The 21,248-nt window shown below is 42.9% G+C and overlaps 1 long non-coding RNA gene across 8 annotated transcripts in view; it reads right to left on the reverse strand.

Annotated features, from left to right (window-relative positions):
- Positions 1–2,664: 2,664 nt before the first annotated feature.
- Positions 2,665–21,248, reverse strand: part of LOC137300970 (uncharacterized) — a 92,823-nt gene continuing 74,239 nt past the window's right edge. For 7 of the 8 annotated variants that reach the window (XR_010958199.1, XR_010958200.1, XR_010958203.1 and 4 more), the window contains one exon: positions 2,665–7,419. This is a non-coding gene — a long non-coding RNA (uncharacterized lncRNA). The remainder of the gene's footprint in view (positions 7,420–21,248) is intronic. The other variant, XR_010958205.1, reaches the window with a different exon arrangement.

The raw sequence follows: 21,248 nt of genomic DNA on the forward strand, positions 1-21,248 counted from the left end.
CGCCACTTGAAGTGTGACATCTGGAGTGTGACATTTGCAAGCGCTGTTTCAATGTTTTTGATCAATAAATAGCTAGATGGGAGAATTGACTGTGTTATCTCCCCAGTATCAACTGTTGATATCATTGCACAAACATAGTGCGATTCGTTCTTCTGAATGAATGCTACCTTATGTAATGAGTGCTCCAACCATCATCATCTGGCACCAGATCTGCCATTTAATGAAATAGATCCAACGTGATTGAAACCATCTCACGGTCTCATGATTTATATGTTCTGAGTTTCTCAATCATATTACTTGTAATTAGTGTCAGCTTGGCTCAGTGGGAAGTATTCTCGTCTCTGGGTTAGAAGGTTGTGCGTTTGAGCCCCACGCCGTGAGTTGAGTACACAAACTAGACCAAATCTCTAGTACTGAGGGAGTGTTACACTGTTGAAGGTTCTGTCATTTAGTTGAGACATTAAACTGAGATTCATGGTTAAAGATGCCATGGCATTACAAGAGGGGGAACAGGAATTTTCTTCTGTTATCCTGACAAAATTCCTCCACTAAGAAATACCAACAAAATATGGAATGTAGTGGAAAATCGCTGTTGCATTTGTCTACATAATAATGGTCACTGAACTTCAAAAAATAATTCACACAGTGAAGTGCTTTGAGGGGTTTCTATTTTACTCCCAGGTATCTACGATTCTCTATATAACAGGCTTAAGATAGAAAGAAAGCCTAGGTGAAGTACTTGTTGTTCAGAGTATTTTCCCAATGTTTATAAGTAGAAATATATAACAGTAAATATAATAACATATCTTACTTTCTTAAAATAGAACTTTGACACCTTTGCCACATCTGCCAGTGTTTCAGGTGAATATATAGACTAGCAGAGAGTTTCCCCATTATTCTGGCCAACATTCATCCCTCAACCTACATTTGAGAACAGATTAATGGGTCATTTACTTCATTGCTGTTTTGTGGGACTTTGCTGTGATCATTTTGGCTGGCATGTTTCCTACATAACAACAGTGACTACACTTCAAAAATAATTCAATGACTGTGAAACGCTTTGGGACATTCAGAGGATAGGAAAGATGCTTTATAAATGCAAGTTCTTTTTTCCAAAATTGTGACCCATCATTTGAGGTCTCTTTTCCTCCAGGTGATGTCGCTCAGGGGGAAGAGCTGCCTGTGTCCCAGACTGGCTCCGTTCATTTTAACACGGGGTGCTATTTTGGAGCAGGCTGGAAGCTGATTCAGAGCCAAATATAGAAGTGGCTGGAGCACTGCCAACTCTTCTAGTTTAGGCAAATGACTGAAAACGTTTTATCAGATATTGTAGCCAACTCTGGCAAAATAAATCCAAAATTCAACAACAGAATCCACTTCAAGAAGTGGAAATCAGTGAATCCCATCAACTGAAAATCTATTTACAAGCAATTCACTGAATATCATTTTGCAGTGCCAGGCACACTTACAGGTTTGGCATGGGAACTTCACGAAATTCTGTTTTTTCCTGTTGTAGACCTCAGCAACTGAGATGAATTTCTGCATGAAACATATTCCAAGCAAAATTTAGCATCGACCAAGGTTTTACTAGTTAATTCCAAATTGTTCTCCCAGCTGTTTGTGAGGTTGTGCTGAGTTTTGGCAAGTATCCATTGCTATCTATATTAGTGTTCTTTGAAGGCCAAGAGATCGTATACAGATAAGGAATGGGGGAGGGGGGCTTAGGACAGGCCAAAGGTGACCACATGGACACGGGGAGGAGAAGCCATTAAGGGTGATGAATGGACTGCATTGAGTTAGTAGGAATGGAACTCGGTGGAAATCAGTATTAATGCGGTATTAAAGAGTGCTGGGACCTGGGGAAGATTTCTGAAAATAATTTCTTAAAACGAGCTTTTTAAAAATGGTTTTGCTAGAAGTAACAAAACCTTCCTGCTATGTTTCTGATGTTGTGAATGCATAGCAACCAGAGTATTAGAAAGCATTTGGTTGACCCTTTTTGCATTTGTTATGGATGATGATATAAACCCCCTCCTCTCCATCACCCTGCCCTCCACCACCCTGCCCTCCACCACCTTCCTCTCCCCTCCAGCACCCTGCCCTCCATTACCCTCCACTCCACCACCCTGCCCTCCATCACCCTCCACCCCACCACCCTGCCCTCCAAAACATTTTCTTGTTTTCTCTCACTGTGTAGCAGTAAAAGGAGAGTGAGTGTGACTAAATCCCATCTCCAGCAGCACTGCACAACCCAAAGTCTGTGCGAGACACACATGAGGGGGAAATGATGACAAATAGCCCGGAGCCACATTATGAGACCGCTGGGCTCGAACTATGACAAAGGAGGGGTCATTTTCTGACTTGTGCTTCCTGCAGGACAGCTTGCCCGCTGGAAACGTATGTTGGAAATTCAGGCTCAGACTGCGCATGATTTTCTGGCCATTTAAATCAAAATTTGAAAGTTCTTGCACAGCGCACGCCCAAAGTTCCAATTTGCACCCGTGTTGTGCGAGGTTTCCCACTAGGAACATGAAGTCAGAAAATTATCCCAAAGATCTACAAAAGTGCAAATCAGTCATCCAGCGCCCTTCAACCGTGTAATCTAGTTTCGTATTTCACAACAAACAATTCAGTTCTATATTTTTAATAAGTATATTTATTTTTCAGATTTTATTCACATAATTAATTAGTACAGATACATAAATAGAGGTGACAGAGTTACAATGGATGAGCAATAATGATTCTCATACAATGAGGTACTTAAAGTGATTCATCATGAAATATAAATGGATGCTGCAAACAATTTGACAAGGAGTATAAATAGAATGTAGAACACATGCAGTGATATGAGATTCTTCATTAATATAAAATTGATATGCTGGATTCAAAGAGATTAGGTTTTGGACGGGTTCCAAGTAGTCAGAGAAAGGCAGAGAGTGCGACTGCTACAGTCTGCAACCCTTTCTAGGAGGATCGTAATGGATTTCAGTGGAGCTTTGAGGGGCCACCTCACCTACAATGCAAGGAGTAAAAAGCCATCAGGGAGAGGCATATGGATTGATTTTTAATACTCTACCTGAATTAATAATCATACGGTTTGATCAGTTGGGAGCACCTGATAAATGGAATTCCCTCAGAACATCCCAATTAACAGACTCAAGCAGTAGTCCACAATATATCCACAAACAATATAAGCAGCCAGAGCAAGTCTATCTACTATTGTCTAACATAAGCACCTGAGACACTTTCAATTGCTATACTAATACCTAGAGCACCAATCAATAGTGTAAAAGAACACAACTTTCAACTTGAGAGTGCCTTTTCAAACACGCTTACATTCAGACTTCTATCTATAACAGAAGTATGGCAGAAATCCAACTAGCACCTTCTAAGGCAAGACCTAAGACATCTCCAACTACTGTACTGGAAACTAGCACAGTAATCATTCGTGTAACAAAAAATACCTCTTAATCTGAAAGTGCCTGTGCCACCAGCTTTGTGTAGAAACACCTTGGAAGCACGGCTGAAGTCTTCGAAATGACGGGAGGCGTGAATAATGTAGATGTCAGCAGATGGTTCACATTAGGCTGTGTTTGCTGAACTAGCGGATGCACGGATAAAATTGGGAAGCAAGGGTAGAGATTAGAATTCTTTATTAATACAAAATTGATATGGTGAATTGGAAGGGATTAGCCTTTGGATGTATCTCAGAGTCAGTTCAGTAATTACAGATTCCAAGAAGGGGAATTCTGTTTGGAGGAACATCACCTGGCTAAGCCAAATAGTTAACATGGCTGGGATGTTTTCCAGAGCTTCTGAATCTAAATGGATTGCAGAGGCAGTACCCGCAATATGCAGGAAACAAATGGAAGTCAATAAGGTCCAACTAGGATCCAGGGATTATCCAAATGAAGGCCCAGAATACACAGATTTTGATTGGACTCAATGACTATCAAGGTGATAGGCCTAACCTCAAAATATAACTCAATGTAGCGTAACCAATGACACAAGTTCAATCACAAAAGATCATTGACTTCTGTGTGACTGCCCAATACATCTCAGGCAGTCAAGAATTTCAGTGACCAGGGTATGTTAGGTTTTCAGCTGACCTTCCCTTAAATGACTCCTGTTGGAAACCTTCTGTATCACTGAGCAAATAAAGTCCCATGTTTTCTTGGAAATTTTACTACCTAAATTTGCCACATGACAATAGCAGTTCAGCACTTTAAACAAATAGTCCTGGATCCCAGTCCGCGGTCTGCAGGCTGGTAGGCTTCCCAACCTTTCAGAAGGTTTAGGCAGAGAAAGAGAGCTGCATTAGATCAACCATTGTTACCTACTTTGTAAGTGATGTACCAGATCCGGGATTTCCATAACTAAAATGATAGGGTAAATTCACTGATACTCTGCTCCCAGTGGAAGACGTGCTCAAAGGGAGTGGGGGTCAGAGATACAAACATAGAAACATAGAAAATAGGAACAAGAGTAGGCCATTCGGCCCTTCGGGCCTGCTCCGCCATTCAAAATGATCACGGCTGCATGATCATGATAGTGCTGATTCTCTGACACACACTCCCTTTGAATAAGTTTCTCACTGGGGTAAATTTATCCTCATATTGCTACTTAAAAGTGACAATTTTAGTTGTAGAAGCAGTTTGTTGTGATGGAACAGTTAAAGAGGCCCACAACTGGGAAGGGCCTGTGAAGGAATGACTCAGAGTGGGAGACGGCGGGATAGGTTTTGATTTCAACACTGATGATGCAGGGAGGAAGAAGACCATTTGGTGAGTTTTAGACACCGGTATGAATCACTAAAGGAGACGGATTAGATGCAGAGGTCAGGAAATGATTCGTAGAACTCAAACTTTGAGGGAAAGGGATGGAAGTGAGATAAATAGAAGAAAATTGTGAGGAGACCATTTTTAAAAATTACAAACTAAAATAGTATAGAAGGATAAAGATGAGAAGAATTTTTTTCCAAGCTAAAGGTTATTCGAATACTGAATGCTTTGTCACAAGGAGCTATTGAGACCAAATCAATCACAACATTTAAGATGAAATTAGATAAACATTTGAAGAATATTAAAGGCAGGCAAATGAGAGTAAATAGCTCTGATGTGGATCTAGCACGGGCACTGGTACTGCTAGGATGGACTGAATGGCCTCCTTTTGTGCTGAAATTTCTACGGTTCTGTGATTGAAAATAAAAATGGTCAAAGCTCACAGTTGCTGTGCACCGTCCAAGTTACTTTTCACATTTGTGTATTTTTATTCTCGCATAAAGCAGAAGGCACAAGGGCTTTCTGCAGTGAGACTGCAGAGTAAAGGCTCTGTACATCAGACACACAGGAAAACCAAGGCCCTGGTAAAAATAAACCAATCTTCCCAGTGACAAGCAGTCAGTCGCAGTTAATTGCGGAGAAAAGGATGACACGTACTGCGAATTCTTTGATGTGCAATATGTTGTTTTTCCTCCACAAATCGACACAGGGTCTGCACATATGAATAATTTGAAATCTCTTTCTCTGGGTAAATGTATAAAACAAGATTCCCCACCGAGAGCAAAATAAATACTCTGGACATTGAAAGCATTGAGGAGGAGAAGCTGCCTCCTATTACATGAGCCCTAGCAACTGTTGGCAGCAGATATATGAGGTCATTCCTGGATATATAATAATGCTGCACAATGATACCTGGGCATGTACAGTAATACTATTGATTTGTTTCCTGTGGTAAAGGTGTATGGAACAGAGTTTTTAAAAAATCTCTATTTGTACCATGCCATCATCTCAATGTATGTTGAACTGAAGAACTGTTTTTAATCTTTCTGTGTTATGTATTTTGTGCTAGTCAAGGTGAGAGATGTTGGCGCTGGAGAATGGAATGCTTTTCCATTCCAAGCATCCAGTGTCAGCATCAAGCACTCGCAGGTCAGGTACTGCAAGGTTAGATGCAGAATAAAGGCCCCTCTACTCTACCCCAGCAGAGTAACTCAGACCTGACCTCATAACAGCACCCACTCCAGCATCAGTGTGGCATTTTTCCATTTGCCACCCTAGTCATCCTGCCACCTCTGTGAGTGAGATTACTAATTTAGTGCCATGTTAGGAGCAGTTTTATGCTGTGGACCCATGCCCACTTGAAAGTGGGTTGAGACTGCCCAAACTCATTTCACATAGGATCCTTACAGACAGAAGGAAATTTAATCTACTGGATTGACCTTGGATTTCAGTGCCTCCTACTGCCCTAGTACCCTTGTGCACATAGAACGGAGGCCGTTTTCTCTTTCTTTTATTGTAGGAACATATTTGGACCTAATTGTTTGGTTATTTTCATCTCTACTTTTTTAGGATTGCCACAAACCCAAATATAACTTGCAGATGTGGGTACAGATGTAACACAGGCATGAGTTTCTCAAGAAAAAAAGGCATGGATATTGATAGACACACACCAGTAAAAATCCAGACACCAGTGCAGTTGTCGGCACAAGTACAGGGAGACACTGTTACGATCATTGACACAGGGAAAGATACAGGAACAGGTACAGCCGCAAACACAGATTGAGATGTAGAAGCCCATTTAATCTCCTCCTTCCAGAATACCAACTCTACTGTCTTCCCACCACTGCATCTGTCTGTTTCTTAAATGAGTCCGGTGACCTGGCCTCAGCCACCCTTCTTGGCATCTGATTTCAGCTGTCAATCACCCTTTTTGTACCTCCCCATCCCAGTCCTAAACTTCCCCTACACAACCCTGAACTTGTGCGCCTTTACCCTGCTGCCCTGATGTACCTGAAAGCATTGGCCTCAGTTTACTTTCTCTATCCTCTTAAGTATCTTACATCTCTCTATAAGGCTTTGAGACATCTCTATTCAAAGCTGAAGACCTCTAGTTGATCTAATCATTCCTACCCAGTAGGAGAAGGTGCGGATACAACGACGCAGGTACAGATACATAGGCTTCCTTTTACACAAGTCACACGGATAAAACTCACATTGCACTTTCAGTAGACAAGTTTCGCATAATCCCATACGGTTTATCCTTGACACAAAGAGCGGGATATTTCAGGCCACTCTCTGTCCATCTAAAAGTGTTTTTATTCTCTTTGGCTACCAGAAGAGCTCTAACATATTCACAATATGATGAAAGTGTGTGTATTTATGAAATTTTCAACATGTTTCTCATACATCCAGCCAAGCAGAGCTGTCAATCCAAACTTTCATGATTTGTCTACAAGCCTTTTACATTCGCATCGTGCTGCGTTACATAGCGGAGAAACCCATTAAAAATACATTAATGACTTTGTTTTCCATGTCTTGTTTGTTCCTTGTAGGCTTTCTTGCAATCTGGGTTTTCTCTTCATCTGGGTAAAAATTCGCATTTTTTGCTTGTTTTAATATTCATGCATAGAAAAAAAGGCTGTAAAACATGCAAACGTTCATTTATTATTTATTCTACCTTTCCTTAATAACATGCATTTTGTTCTGTTTTTGTACTTTCTACACATTCTGCCTCCATTAGTTGCCTCTTCAATGATTAAGTAGCGCTTTTGTATATAAATTACTATCTACAGCACCCTCAACGAGCCTGCACCTGCCAATCAATACAAAGGAGCTGAACTCCAAAAGTGTTTATTGTGCCCAAAGTCCTCTGGTTTTCCACAATTTTTGTTTTAGGTGTTACTGGTGAGTTCTTACTGGGGTTATTCCCCAACAATACAAATCATCTTTTGTTTCTCTGGTGATTTATGTCTCTGATTCTCCCAGATGAGGGACTTTCTTACACCATGAGCCCCTTAAAGCTTCTTACAGATACTCAAGCCGGGATTTTCCACCTCTGTGATCAACAGCTGGCAATCTTACACCATTGGCAGATCACCAGAGGCTGGCGAGTGCGGAATTGCAAAATCCCGGCCTCCATTTTGCATGGATGTGCATCACCTGCTATCACAAAGGCAATTTTCGAGCAATAGCACAGATTTAAATTTCCAACTTCTTTCTTGATTACTTATCAGGTTCAACCCTTTACCTTCTTAAAGTATTTGTTTTAACCGAGAAATCAAAGTGAAGAGTTATGGCGCACTAGTCAGGACAGCACCAAGTTTGTGAAGAATTGGAGAGATAACAAGATAAATCAAGAAATGCTGATTAGGTAGCACCAAACTTTGGGATTTTTAAAACCTTTTTCTTGTGTGAATTTTGTACTTGTTAAGGTGAAGACTGCTTGTGGTGATAAGTGATACACTTTGCATTTCATGTACCCAGTGTCACCATCAAGCAATCTGAGGCTTGGTATACCAAGATTAGAGGCAGAGTAAAGCCATTAATGTCCCACAACCTCCAGCCTTAGAGGAGTCCCTCCTACTGCACCAATGGTGACATTTTCCATTTATAGATTGGATTTTTAGAAGTCTGGGAAGGAGTCCCATTGTTTCTGAGGTCCTGGAAAGAATGAGATTGAGGACGAGATGGTGAAATGAATTTTGACACCCCTCCCCCCCACTCCGATCCCAGCAACTTACACCAGACTTCCTGGTGTATATGTAAAGGCGGACACCCTAGATGTGCCCTGACTGACATAGGCACCCACCAATTTCAAACAAATGAAGAGGCATCCCTCTGACCCCCAGAACTTTGGCAGGGCCAGTGGCAGAGGTCCTAGGCAGGTGCATCACAGCAGCTTCCCCCCCCCCTCCTTCCCTTTACAGAATTTTGGGGCCTTTATGTTCAATTCTATAAATAAACTAATATTGATTTAAATCTGGAACAACTGAATTCTCAGTGGTGATGTGTAGTTGACGGCAAAGCAAAATTCCTGTAGGTAATGTCAGTGACCCCACACAATATGCAGCACTTCAACGGTATGATCCAGTAGCATTCCCCTACAACAGTGCCTGCATAGCACAAAGTAACTGAAATGTCCTTGTGACAGGCCCCGTACAAACACAGAGCAATGGGAAGGTTTGTGTCAAGTGGATAATGGACAGTATGGTACAAACTCACTTACCAGCTCCATCTTGTGTCACAAGGACCAAATTTTTTAACACTTCCATCTGCTTTTACAGTAATATAACATTGTGCTGATTGAATTTGTTTCTTTGATTAGATTTGATCTACTGTATCTAAAGGCATGTTTCACAAAAAAAAATTTGGACATGATTGCTTCTTTGTTATATACATTGAGGGATGAAAGTATTTCTTATTTGTTCTTGGAATGCAGGCAACCCTGGCAATGAACATAGGAACAGGAGGAGGCCATTCAGCCCACGAGCCTGTACCGCCATTCAATTAGATCATGGCTGATGTGTATCTCAACTTCATTCACCCGCATTTGTTCCATATCCCTTGATACCCTTACCTAACAAAAATCTATTTTCAAGATTCCACTCTTGAAAATTTTAATTGTCCCAGCATCCACAGCCTTTTGCGGGGAGAGTTCCAGATTTAAACTACCCTTTGCATGAACAAATGCTTCTTGATTTCACTCCTAAACGGCCTGGCTCTAATTTTAAGATTAGGCCCTCTTGTTCTGGATTCCCCCACCAGTGGAAATAGTTTCTCTGTATCTACCCTATCAAATCCCTTTATCATTTTAAACACCCCAATTAGATCACCTCTCAACCTTGTAAACTCAAGGTAGTATTTATTGCCCATTCCTAATTGCCCTGAGGTCAAAAAGAGTCAACAACATGGAGTCACATGTCAGCCAGACCAGGTAGGGGTGGCAGGTTCCCTTCCCCCAAGGACATTAGTGAACCAGCTGTATTTTAGAGTTGTGGTCTCAAGGAGTTCAGACAATGAAGATTCCACTATGTTGCTGTGTGACAGCCCAGAGTGATTAGAAAGTTTGTACAATGTGAATTCCTCAGCTCACTTTCTGGGGTCGATCTGGACTTTGTACAGCCTGATTTTTATTTCCACTGGTCAATTCGGTATCACCTGTTTTACTCTATCGCACAAAAGTCAAGACCTACCCCTCTAAGGGCACTTCAAAATCCCTTCTATGTTTTTAATAATTTCCATTAAGATTTTACCTGCTGGAAAAAACTCATTCCTAAGATACGCTCCTGTCATGCAAAGTTCCACGTTGGGAGTGCTAGTCCATAAAACATACTTCTGTCTTCATCAGATGGCAAGCTTTCAAGCTTGTAAGCATGCTGGAAAAAATGTTCCACAAGCACTGGGAGCTGTGAATTGAATAATATCCCTGTTAATAGGGACGAGGGCAGATGGCCCAGCTCAGCTTAGCCTGGGTTCAGACTCAATTTACTGCCCATTCAAGCACCACTTTGAATCAGCACTCACTGGCTTGACCAGAAAGCAAACCTTGCAACGGCACAAGCAGAGGATTTGATTCTACCCAGCGTTGAGCTGGAATCTTGCTGCACGACTGAGAGCACGACTCACAGCTCTCTTACTCCCTCTAGAGTGGGTCAGTATATACAAGCTTGTAAGCTGCACATTTTCAGTTCTCTCTCTGTCTTGCCAGCTGATAAAGACAAAAGTAAGTTTTACAGACCAGCACTGCCAGCGTGGAACTTTGCACGACAGGAGCATATCTTATGAATGAGAGCGCAGAAGCAAACGAGCCTTCATGATTTTTCATCAGTTAAAATGAAATGGAAGATAGTGCCCACTGTTGACCTTCGCCTGCAAATTCTTGATATGCGTACCCATCATGCAAAACTCGTGTCGAGAATGCTAAATCATAAAATTTACCCCAGAGCGAATTCCCCAAGAAGCATGTCCTTACATTACAATCTTGACAAAGGAAGTGAACTGGAACAGTATTGTTTTGCATAAATCTACACAAAACCAGCAATTTTAAAACGCTACTTTGCAAAATTTCCCTCATAAAAGACAGATAGAGCCTCACTGTTACACAAGGCCTTCTCCAAAGGGCTTGGCTTTTAAACCAGAGCCTTTTCTGTTAATGAGAACAATTAACAGCGCAAAGTACACAATTAGGAGGCACATGGGACACATAAAGGAACTGCATTCTTCATCGTCAAATCTATAGAATCTCCTATAAAAGTCGACAAGTTGGACTGCATTAAAACTGCAGAATTTAAAGAGGAGGGGGTAAAGGGGGCTATTTCTCTGCAACGCCGTGAAGTTTGATGTTAGAATCAGGCCTGAGTCCATCTCTCCTAAAGGAAGCACCTTTTCCCATCCTTGCTTGTCAATAAGGGCTGGAGTTTTTAAAGGGTGCATTTAAGCTACAAGTTCAGCTTCAGTGCAAAGCAGTTTCTTCTGCATATCACTTATAAAGTTGTGCAAATTTGGAATCAGGGTGGATCAGATTCCTGAGCAGATCAGAAGGAGGCTCCCTGGAGGCAGTAGTCTCACCTCTCTTCAGGTTTGACACCACATGGAATGCAAATCCAGTGCAGTGCCAAACCAGGAGTAACAAAAGTGCCCCTGGTGTACCTTGGACCTCAATATTTTCAACACCTTCCTGCAATGAATTTAAATGCCTGTACAGTACGTGCATACAGTAAGCACGTGGTGAAATAGGACAATTCCAGCTGAAATCCAAACTGCATCAGACCAGTTGTTGCAGTTTATATGCAGCGAGAAAGTTAAATTAAGGGCAACTTTTTTTTAGGGTCCAATTGTTATGTGTTAAAGAGGCACCTTTTGATCCTGCAGGAAACTTTCACATAGGTTGATTCTTATAATACCTGCTGCAAAACAAATATTTGTGGGGGGTGGGGTGGGGGGGAGATTCATGAAATAAATTCAGTGAACTTTCTTTTCCTGTTTGCCAAGGAAAACCTATGTGCCTTTTTTTGGACAGTGACACGTGCAAGTGAAGCGATGATACATCTCAATGTCATTTATGTCACTGATCCCAGGGATTGTAAACAGGATTTGCCAGTAAAATCCTTCAAGAAAATAACTTTTCTTTAAGCTTTTTTTTAAAGATGAGGGATGTCGATGCTGGTGAATACTTTCCTTTTCAGTCACCAGTGTCGGCATCAAACACTTCCCGGTCAGATACAGTACAATTTGATACAGTATGCCAGCCTCGGCTCAGTGGTAGCACTCTCACCTCTAAGTCAGAAGGTCATGGGTTCAAGTCCCACTCCAGAGACTTGAGCACATAATCCAGGCTGACACCGGTGTCCTGGCCAACATTGATCCCTCAACCAACATCACTAAAACAGATTGTCTGGTCATTATCTCATTGCTGTTTCTGCGATCTTGCTGTGCGCAAATTGGCTGCCGCATTTCCAACGTTACAACAGTGACTACACTTCAAAAGTGCGTAACTGGCTTTAAAGTGATTTGGGGCATCCTGAGGTCATGAAAGGTGCTATATAAATGCAAGTTCTTTCTTTACAGAACAAAGCTCCTGCTATTTTGCCTCAATATTATGCCTCAACCCAACTTCTCAGAAGACCACTCCATGCTTTTTAAAATTGTTTTTTGTTCATGGAGATACAATGAGAGATGTGGATTATGTCATTCTGTTTTGGTTCGCCTCATTCATACCAATGAAAGTGTTTGTTTTTTGGGGCAATAATGCCCCTTTAATAGTTAACTATTGATTACCAAATGAGGTTCAATGAACGAATAGCTCCATAATCCATTTTTGAGGTGATGACGGAAGGACGAATGTAGGCCAGGACAGCTTTTCTTTCAATAGTGCCACGGGATCTTTTACGTCCACAGGTGGGGCCTTGGTTTTTTGTCTCATCTGAGTGTTCCCATTTGAAAGTTAACCCTATTGATTTTAGGTTGTGCACACTTTAAGCAGAGAAAGGCTTAATTATGTTTCAATCAGAGCTTGGACTTTGTAAAAATTATAGAACCAAATATTTTTTGTTCTTGATGCTTTTCTCTTGATCTACTGTTTTCATTTTTTTAAACCAAACACCTTTACCTTTAATGTTGACTAAGAAAGAACAAACCTTTTTAAAATTCATTCAAGGGATGTGGGCATCGCTGACAGGCTCAGTATTTATTGCCCATCCCTAATTGCCCTTGAGAAGGTGGTGGTGAGCCACCTTCTTGAATCGCTGCAGTCCATGTGGTGAAGGTACTCCCACAGTGCTGTTAGGTAGGAAGTTCCAGGATTTTGACCCAGCGACGATGAAGGAACGGCGATATATTTCCAAGTCGGGATGGTGTGTGACGTGCAGGTGGTGTTGTTTCCATGTGCCTGCTGCTCTTGTCCTTCTAGGTGATAGAGGTCGCGGGTTTGGGAGATGTTGTCTTACATCCATATAGTGCCTTTCACACCCTCAGAGCATCCCAAAGCACTTTACAACCAATGAATTACTTTTGAAGTGCAGTTACTGTTGTTATGTAGGCAAACGTCAGGCAATTTTGACAAAAGCAAGGTTCCACTACCAGCAAATGAATGAATAGCCAAATAATCTGTATTTGGTGATGGTGATTGAGGGAAAAATATCTTGGCGGTAATTTTGACTTAGGGCGATAATGTAAAATGGACGATATCGGATCAGCTGCCCATTGTACATCTCTCCTCATTTTCATTTCCATTGAAGTCAATAGATTTATCACCTGCTCTGTGGAAGCTGGTATAACCTGCCTCTAGGCAGCATTTGCTGGTCTACATTTGCTGGAGACAAGACGAAACTATAAAATTAGTCTGAAGTACTAATTATAATTTCTGTAGGTGTATTTACACAAGTAAAGGGATTGATTTTGGCCCATTCTCACTGCTGTTCTGTGACTTGTCCATCCCTGACTAATTTCAATTTTATTTAATGACCCTTGACTGGACAATGATCAGATTTCATTTTCCAACACGAACCACCTTGTAGCTTCTCTGTGTGAGACTGCCAGTTACCACTAACTGCCAAATGCTGGGTGGTTTTGTGCTGTAGATTTGTGACAACACAACCTGTGACCTCAGTTCATATGCAAGTTTCAGCTGACACAGGGAGGAGACTCACCAAATCAGGCAGGGCTAAATCTGAATCCCATTTGTAAATATGAAAGAACATTCTGCTATCCCCCTGCACCTCTTTTTCTTCCTACGCACGATCGCCTTAACTATCTTTATTATTAGAATTACAGAAGGTAATGGACAATATTATAGCAATATTTCAAGTGACTACAGCTAATAATAATTTTTGGCATGGCAAAGTATGTTTTGTTTGTACGTTGACATAAAATGGCAGGGGTCAGATACAACAGAGAACTCCAAAAGGACCTTTGCCGCCATGGCAGTCAACTCCAGCCTCACAAAACCACTGTCCTGTTTTAGGTAATTGTAAACAATTTTACAACACCAAGTTATAGTCCAGCAATTTTATTTTAAATTCACAAGCTTTCGGAGGCTACCTCCTTCCTCAGGTGAATGATGTGGAAATGGGTAAAGGGCTCTGTTATGTGTCAGACAATTAAAATGTATGATTGCTGTTTCTACAGTGACTGGGGTAGATCTTGACTTTGTGCAATAGCGTAAAACAGGTGATAGTGAGTCGGCAGCTCATTTTACATCTCTCTCGATTTTTATCTCCATTGACTTCAATAGAAATAAAAATGGGGAGAGATGTAAAACGGGTCTCTGACTCGCTATCACCTGTTTTATACCATCGCACAAAGTCAAGATCTACCCCAATATCTTCATGGCCCTTGTAAACAATTTTACAACACCAAGTTATAGTCCAGCAATTTTATTTTAAATTCACAAGCTTTCGGAGGCTACCTCCTTCCTCAGGTGAACGATGTGGAAATTGCTGGACTATAACTTGGTGTTGTAAAATTGTTTACAATTGTCAACCCCAGTCCATCACCGGCATCTCCACTTCATGGCCCTTGAGTGAGGTTGAAGGGTGCATGCACTTTTTGTTCAATCTAAGAAGATTTTCAAGTGTCAGCTCCTGCTGTCCTGCACATAGAGTCTCCTTGGTGATGAGACAAAGCAGGAATTAAGGCTGATGATATCGCTGATTCCTGGAATCTCCAGGGTTCGTGTAAAATCTTTGTTTTCCTATTAGTGTTTATTGTTTTACGGCAATAGTGTTAGATACAAACAAAATGACATGACCCTGGAAGTGGTAGGAAGTTGCCAAAAAACTCAACCATGGCCACAGGAAGCCCTTTAGCCACCAGGAATAGTAGACAGTGTCGCCACAATGTCATTTAAGATCATGTTTAGGAGAAAGAAAGAGTGGTGCAGAGGGTTGCCACAATGTCATCTCTAGGATTTGGGTTCAAATCCAGCTCTATGTGTTGGAATGAAAGAGGCCAGAATTCCTCAAGTCCTGCGTTGTCAACACAAGTGCGGTGGAGTGGAACGCACATCTGCCCAGATGCTTGGCCACAAATCATGTCCCAAATTGTGGGGTCAGGAACATTAGTATGGTTGGGGTGGGCCATCAGCACCTGCAAGGATGCTTAAGTCGTGCTTGCTCTGATCCACACTTCCTGGGCTGAATAAACAGCAACTTACAAAATCTTTTGCTCTGAATGGAGCCATTTACAAGTACAGCAAAGATAATTGATCCTCTCTGGGATTGATTACCTTAGTGTGCAGAGCTTCTGGGGCCTCTCCAAAGGTTTCAATCTCTCAACTGGCAAATCTCCATTAAGGCCTTATAAGGGCTGAATTGACATAACTCCCCCAGACCCATCCCCTTGACATGGGGCGGGGGGGAGGGTGGGCGGACAGAAGATCTGTCCTCCCCCTCCCCCCTGCACTGGAATTTCACAGCCTTCTCTCCACTGGGCATAATCCTGGTGGAACCGGGTTCTGCCCCATTTTCCAGGCCCCATCCAGTAGTTTCACTGATCGAAATGTTTGTGTTGGCTGAATTTGTTGCATATGAAAGTGAAGTTGCAGCAGCCCTGAACCCAACTCATTGTTGTTACAGGTCCACAGCAGAAAACCACTCAGAATTTGACACTGACTTGTAATCTCATTCACTGAGGCTACAAAGGTGGCTGGAGTGGGAAATTGAATTCCTACAATAGTCCAATTGGGGCACATAAATAAAGATTGAATTGTTCTGAGATATCTCAATACTCCCCATGGATTCATCCATAAATATCATCTGGGAAATGGATTGAAGCTGCAGGGCTCTTTTTATTTAGGACTGTCTTAAAGCCTTTAACACCATAATATGTCAAGTCCTAACGGTTATAGTGACATGCTTAGTAATAGTAACTGTAGCATGGCTGACACTAAATTGCTGGACTCACTCTCAAAGAGATCACATGGTCACTGCTGATGTAGGAAATCCAGATTCTCTTCACAGGAGTCCCCAGCTACCAATATTCAGTTCATTGGGTTGGTCTATGGTGGGTCAAGCAAAAAGCCTATCTCTTACTTTTGAATCTTGTGTAGGCAAATTCACGTAGACCAGTAGTCTTGATGAGGGTAGCTTACTCCATGCCAGGATCCACCCTTATCAACACTGGACATGTGTCGTTGGATTGTCGGTTGTTAACAAGATTGTGACTGGAACACCACCAGATGTGTGGCTGGAACTCAAACCAGATCGTCATGATTTTACCAGGATCTTCTACTTCACCTCAAACACATTAACATACAGCAAGAAGGTCCGTCAAGCCCACCCCACCCAGACATGGTGCAGCCACAGACATCATTGATCTAACTTATAATCACGTAATCTGCTGGAAGAGGCAAAAATCCTCAGAAAAAAATAGTGGGAAATTCCCCTCTGACTCCCTAAGTCAATTGCGCAAAGTTCCAAGAAACCCCAATAATCCATAAATCCTTCTAATCCCAGCCAATCTAAAATTATCCATCTGTAACTGGAAATGTCCTCCTCTCACAAGAACTTGTCCGCCTACCTTTTGAAGGACTGTAGGGAATCCACACGCTTTGGTAATCCATTCCAGAAGATGGTGACTCTCTGTGAAAAGAAATACTTCCTAACATCTACTTAGTTCTTTTCCTAAGGATTTTATATGCATGCCATCCCTATCCATCTCAAATACCCTATCCAACTGAACGGAATCTAATCCCTTAATTATTCTGTATCAGCCCAAAACATCATTATGGAATAACAACAGTGCGGCACTCTCCTGCAGTGTGCCCCTTGCACACACAAATCTAGATGTAGAATTAACCGTTACTCGCAAAGCCAGTATTGTAAATATGCATTTGGTTCTGAAATATCTATGACTTTCCCACTGATATCCCGGTGCTACCAGCAGTCACCAAGAGAGACATCTTCCCTGGTTAAAGTTGTGCCATCTATCTGTTATACAAAAAGGATAAAATTTCACACTTGTGCACTATTGGGCACTCTCCTAAGGTCAGAGTTCAAGCACAATGATGGATCAGGGTAGAGAGAGCTTTATCAAGCATCTAACCCATGCTAATCTGACCTGGAAGTATATCAGGAAAAAAAGTCCACACCCATCATGGGCATTCGCACAGCAACTTGGATGAACAAGCCAAAGAACTTGCATTTATACAGTGTCTTTCATGATCTCAGGACGTCTCAAAGCACTTTACAGCCAATGAAGCACTTTTGAAGTGTAATGACTGTGGTAATGTAGGAAGCGTGGCAGCTAATCTCCACACAGCAAGGTCCCACGAACAACAATGAGATAATGACTAGATAATCTGTTTTAGTGATGTTGGTTGAGGGATAAATATTGGTGAGGACACTAAAATATTAATAAAAAGAACCCAGCCAGGCATTACATCCTGTTTGATGTTAAATTTGCATCTCACTCAGAGACACCACAGGACGTTGGGATGGGAAATGGAAGAATTTCACACTGGTACAGTAAGGGGGTACTGGTGCAGTAAGGGGGTACTGGTGCAGTAAGGGGGTACTGGTACAGTAAGGGGGTACTGTGTTATAAACTCGATAGCCAGGTGGTGAAGGATAGAATACTAGAGTCTGGTCTTCAGTTGCTTCTAAGCCTTTATTCCCAGAGATCAATACAACCCACACACTAGATAAGCTGTCTTATAAAAAGGTACAAGAGAGTCCACAATTGATACGCACCACCTGAATACAATTAACACTAATTGATATAAATCTGGATTAAGAAGCTAGTATCAGTAATGGTAACAATGAAACTACTGGATTGTCATAATGAGGAAAGGAAACCTGCCGTCCTTACCCGGTTTGGCCTATATGTGAATCCAGACCCACAACAATGTGAGTGATCCTTAACTGCCCTCTGAAATGGCCTAGCAAGTCACTCGGTTGCACAATCCCGCTACAAAAGTCATAATAAGAATAAAACTGGATGAACCACCCAGCATCGGACCACTAGGCACCGGACATGGCAAAGGCAAACCGAGTCCAGCCGACCCTGCAAAGTCCTCCTCACTAACATCTGAGGACATATCAAAATTGGGAGAGCTTTCCCCAGACTAGTCAAGCAACAGCCTGACATAGCCATACTCACAGAGTCATACCTTTCAGCCAACATCCTAGACTCCTCCATCACCATACCTGGGTATGTCCTGTCCCACCGGCAGGACAGACCCACTAGAGGTGGCGGCTCAGTGGTATACAGTAAGGAGGGAGTGGCGCTGGGAGTCCTCAACATTGACTCCGGACCCCATGAAGTCTCATGGCATCAGGCCAAACATGGGCAAGGAAACCTTCTGCTGATTACCACCTACCGCCCTCCCTCAGCTGATGAATCAGTACTCCTCCATGTTGAACACCACTTGGAGGAAGCATTGAGCGTAGCAAGGGCACAGAATGTACTCTAGGTGGGGGACTTCAATGTCCATCACCAAGAGTGGCTTGGTAGCACCACTACTGATCGAGCTGGCCATGTCCTGAAGGACATAGCTGCCAGACTGGGCCTGCAGCAGGTGGTGAGAGATCCAATACGAGGGAAAAACCTACTTGACTTCATCCTCACCAATCTACCTGTCGCAGATGCATCTGCCCATGACAGTATTGGTAGGAGTGACCATCGCACAGCCCTTCTGGAGACGAAGTCCAGTCTTCACACTGAGACACCATCCAATGTGTTGTGTGGCACTATCATTGGGCTAAATGGGATAGATTCAGAACAGATCTAGCAGCTCAAAATTGGGCATACATGAGGCACTGTGGGCCATCAGCAGCAGCAGAATTGTATTCCAGCACAATCTGTGACCTCAATGAGGAGTATAGAAGAGTATGCCAGGAGCAGCACCAGGTGTACCAAATGAGGTGCCAACCTGGTGAAGCTACAACACAGGACTACATACATGCTAAACAGCGGAAGCAGCATGCTATAGACAGAGCTAAGCGATCCCACAACCAACAGATCAGATCAAAGCTCTGCAGTTCTGCCACATCCAGTCATGAATGGTGGTGGACAATTAAACAACTAACGGGAGGGGAAGGCTCAATGATGGCGGAGTTCAGCACATGAGTGCAAAAGACAAGGCTGAAGCTTTTGCAACCATCTTCAGCCAGAAGTGCCAAGTGGATTATCCATCTCAGCCTCCTCCCGAGATCCCCATCATCACAGAAGCCAGCCTTCAGCCAATTTGATTCACTTCACGTGATATCAAGAAACAGCTGAGTGCACTGGATACAGCAAAGGCTATAGGCCCCGACAACATCCCGGCTATAGTGCTGAAGACTTGTGCTCCAGAACTAGCCGAGCCTCGAGCCAAGTTGTTCCAGTACAGATACAACACTGGCACCTACCTGACAAAGTGGAAAATTGCCCAGATATGTCCTGTTCACAAAAAGGAGGACAAATCCAATCCGGCCAATTACTGCCCCATCAGTCTACTCTCAATCATCAGCAAAGTGATGGAAGGCATCATCAACAGTGCTTTCAAATGGCACTTACTTACCAATAACCTGCTCACCAATGCTCAGTTTGGATTGTGCCAGGACCACTCAGCTCCAGACCTCATTACAGCCTTGGTCCAAACATGAACAAAAGAGCTGAATTCCAGAGGTGAGGCGAGAGCGACTGCCCTTGATATCAAGGCAGCATTTGACCGAGCGTGGCACCAAGGAGCCCTAGTAAAATTGAAGTCAATGAAAATCAGGGGAAAAACTCTCCAGCAGCTGGAGTCATACCTAGCACAAAGGAAGATGGAAGTGGTTGTTGGAGGCCAATCACCTCAACCCCAGGACAATGCTGCAGGAGTTCCTCAGGGCAGTGTCCTAGGCCCAACCATCTTCAGCTGCTTCATCAATGACCTTCCCTCCATCATAAGGTCAGAAATGGGGACGTTCGTTGATGATTGCACAGTGTTCAGATCCATTCGCAACCCCTCAGATAATGAAGCAGTCCGTGCCCGCATGCAGCAAGACCTGGACAACATCCAGACTTGGGCTGATAAGTAGCAAGTGATATTTGCCCCAGACAAGTGCCAGGCAATGACCATCTCCAACAAGAGAGAGTCTAACCACCTCCCCTTGACATTCAACAGCATTACCATCGCTGAATCCCCCACCATCAACACCCTGGGGGTCACCATTGACTAGAATCTAAACTGGACCAGCCACATAAATACTATGGCTACAAGAGCAGGTCAGAGGCTGTGTATTTTGTGGTGAATGACTCACCTCCTGACTCCCCAAAACCTTTCCACCATCTACAAGGCACAAGTCAGGAGTGTGATGGAATACCCTCCACTTGCCTGGATGAGTGCAGCTCCAACAACACTCAAGCTCAACACCATCCAGGACAAAGCAGCCCGCTTGATTGGCTCCCCATCCACCATCTTAAACATTCACTTCCTCCACCACCAGCACACCTTGGCTACAATGTGTACCATCCACAGGATGCACTGCAGCAACTCGCCAAGGCTTCTTCGACAGCACCTCTCAAACCTGCGACCTCTACCACCTAGAAGGACAAGGGCAGCAGGCGCATGAGAACACCACCACCTGCATGTTCCCCTCCAAGTCACACACCATCCTGACTTGGAAATATATCGCCGTTCCTTCATCATCGCTGGGTCAAAATCCTGGAACTGCCTAGCTAACAGCACTGTGGGAGAACCTTCACCACATGGACTGCAGCGGTTCAAGAAGGCGGCTCACCACCACCTTCTCAAGGGCAATTAGGGATGGGCAATAAATGTTGACCTTGCCAGCGATGCCCACATCCCATGAATTAATTTTTAAAAATCACATTGATACAAATAACATACTGGTGTAGTAAGGGGCTACTGGTGCGGTAAGGGATATTGGTGCATTAAGGTGGTACTGGTGACATAAGGAGGTACCGCTGCAGTAAGGGGGTACTGATGCAGTAAGGGGGCACTGCTGCAGTAAGGGGGTACTGGTGCAGTAAGGTGATACTTGT

This window comes from Heptranchias perlo, chromosome 32 (genome assembly GCF_035084215.1).
Source record: "Heptranchias perlo isolate sHepPer1 chromosome 32, sHepPer1.hap1, whole genome shotgun sequence".
Taxonomy (NCBI): Eukaryota; Metazoa; Chordata; class Chondrichthyes; order Hexanchiformes; family Hexanchidae; genus Heptranchias; species Heptranchias perlo.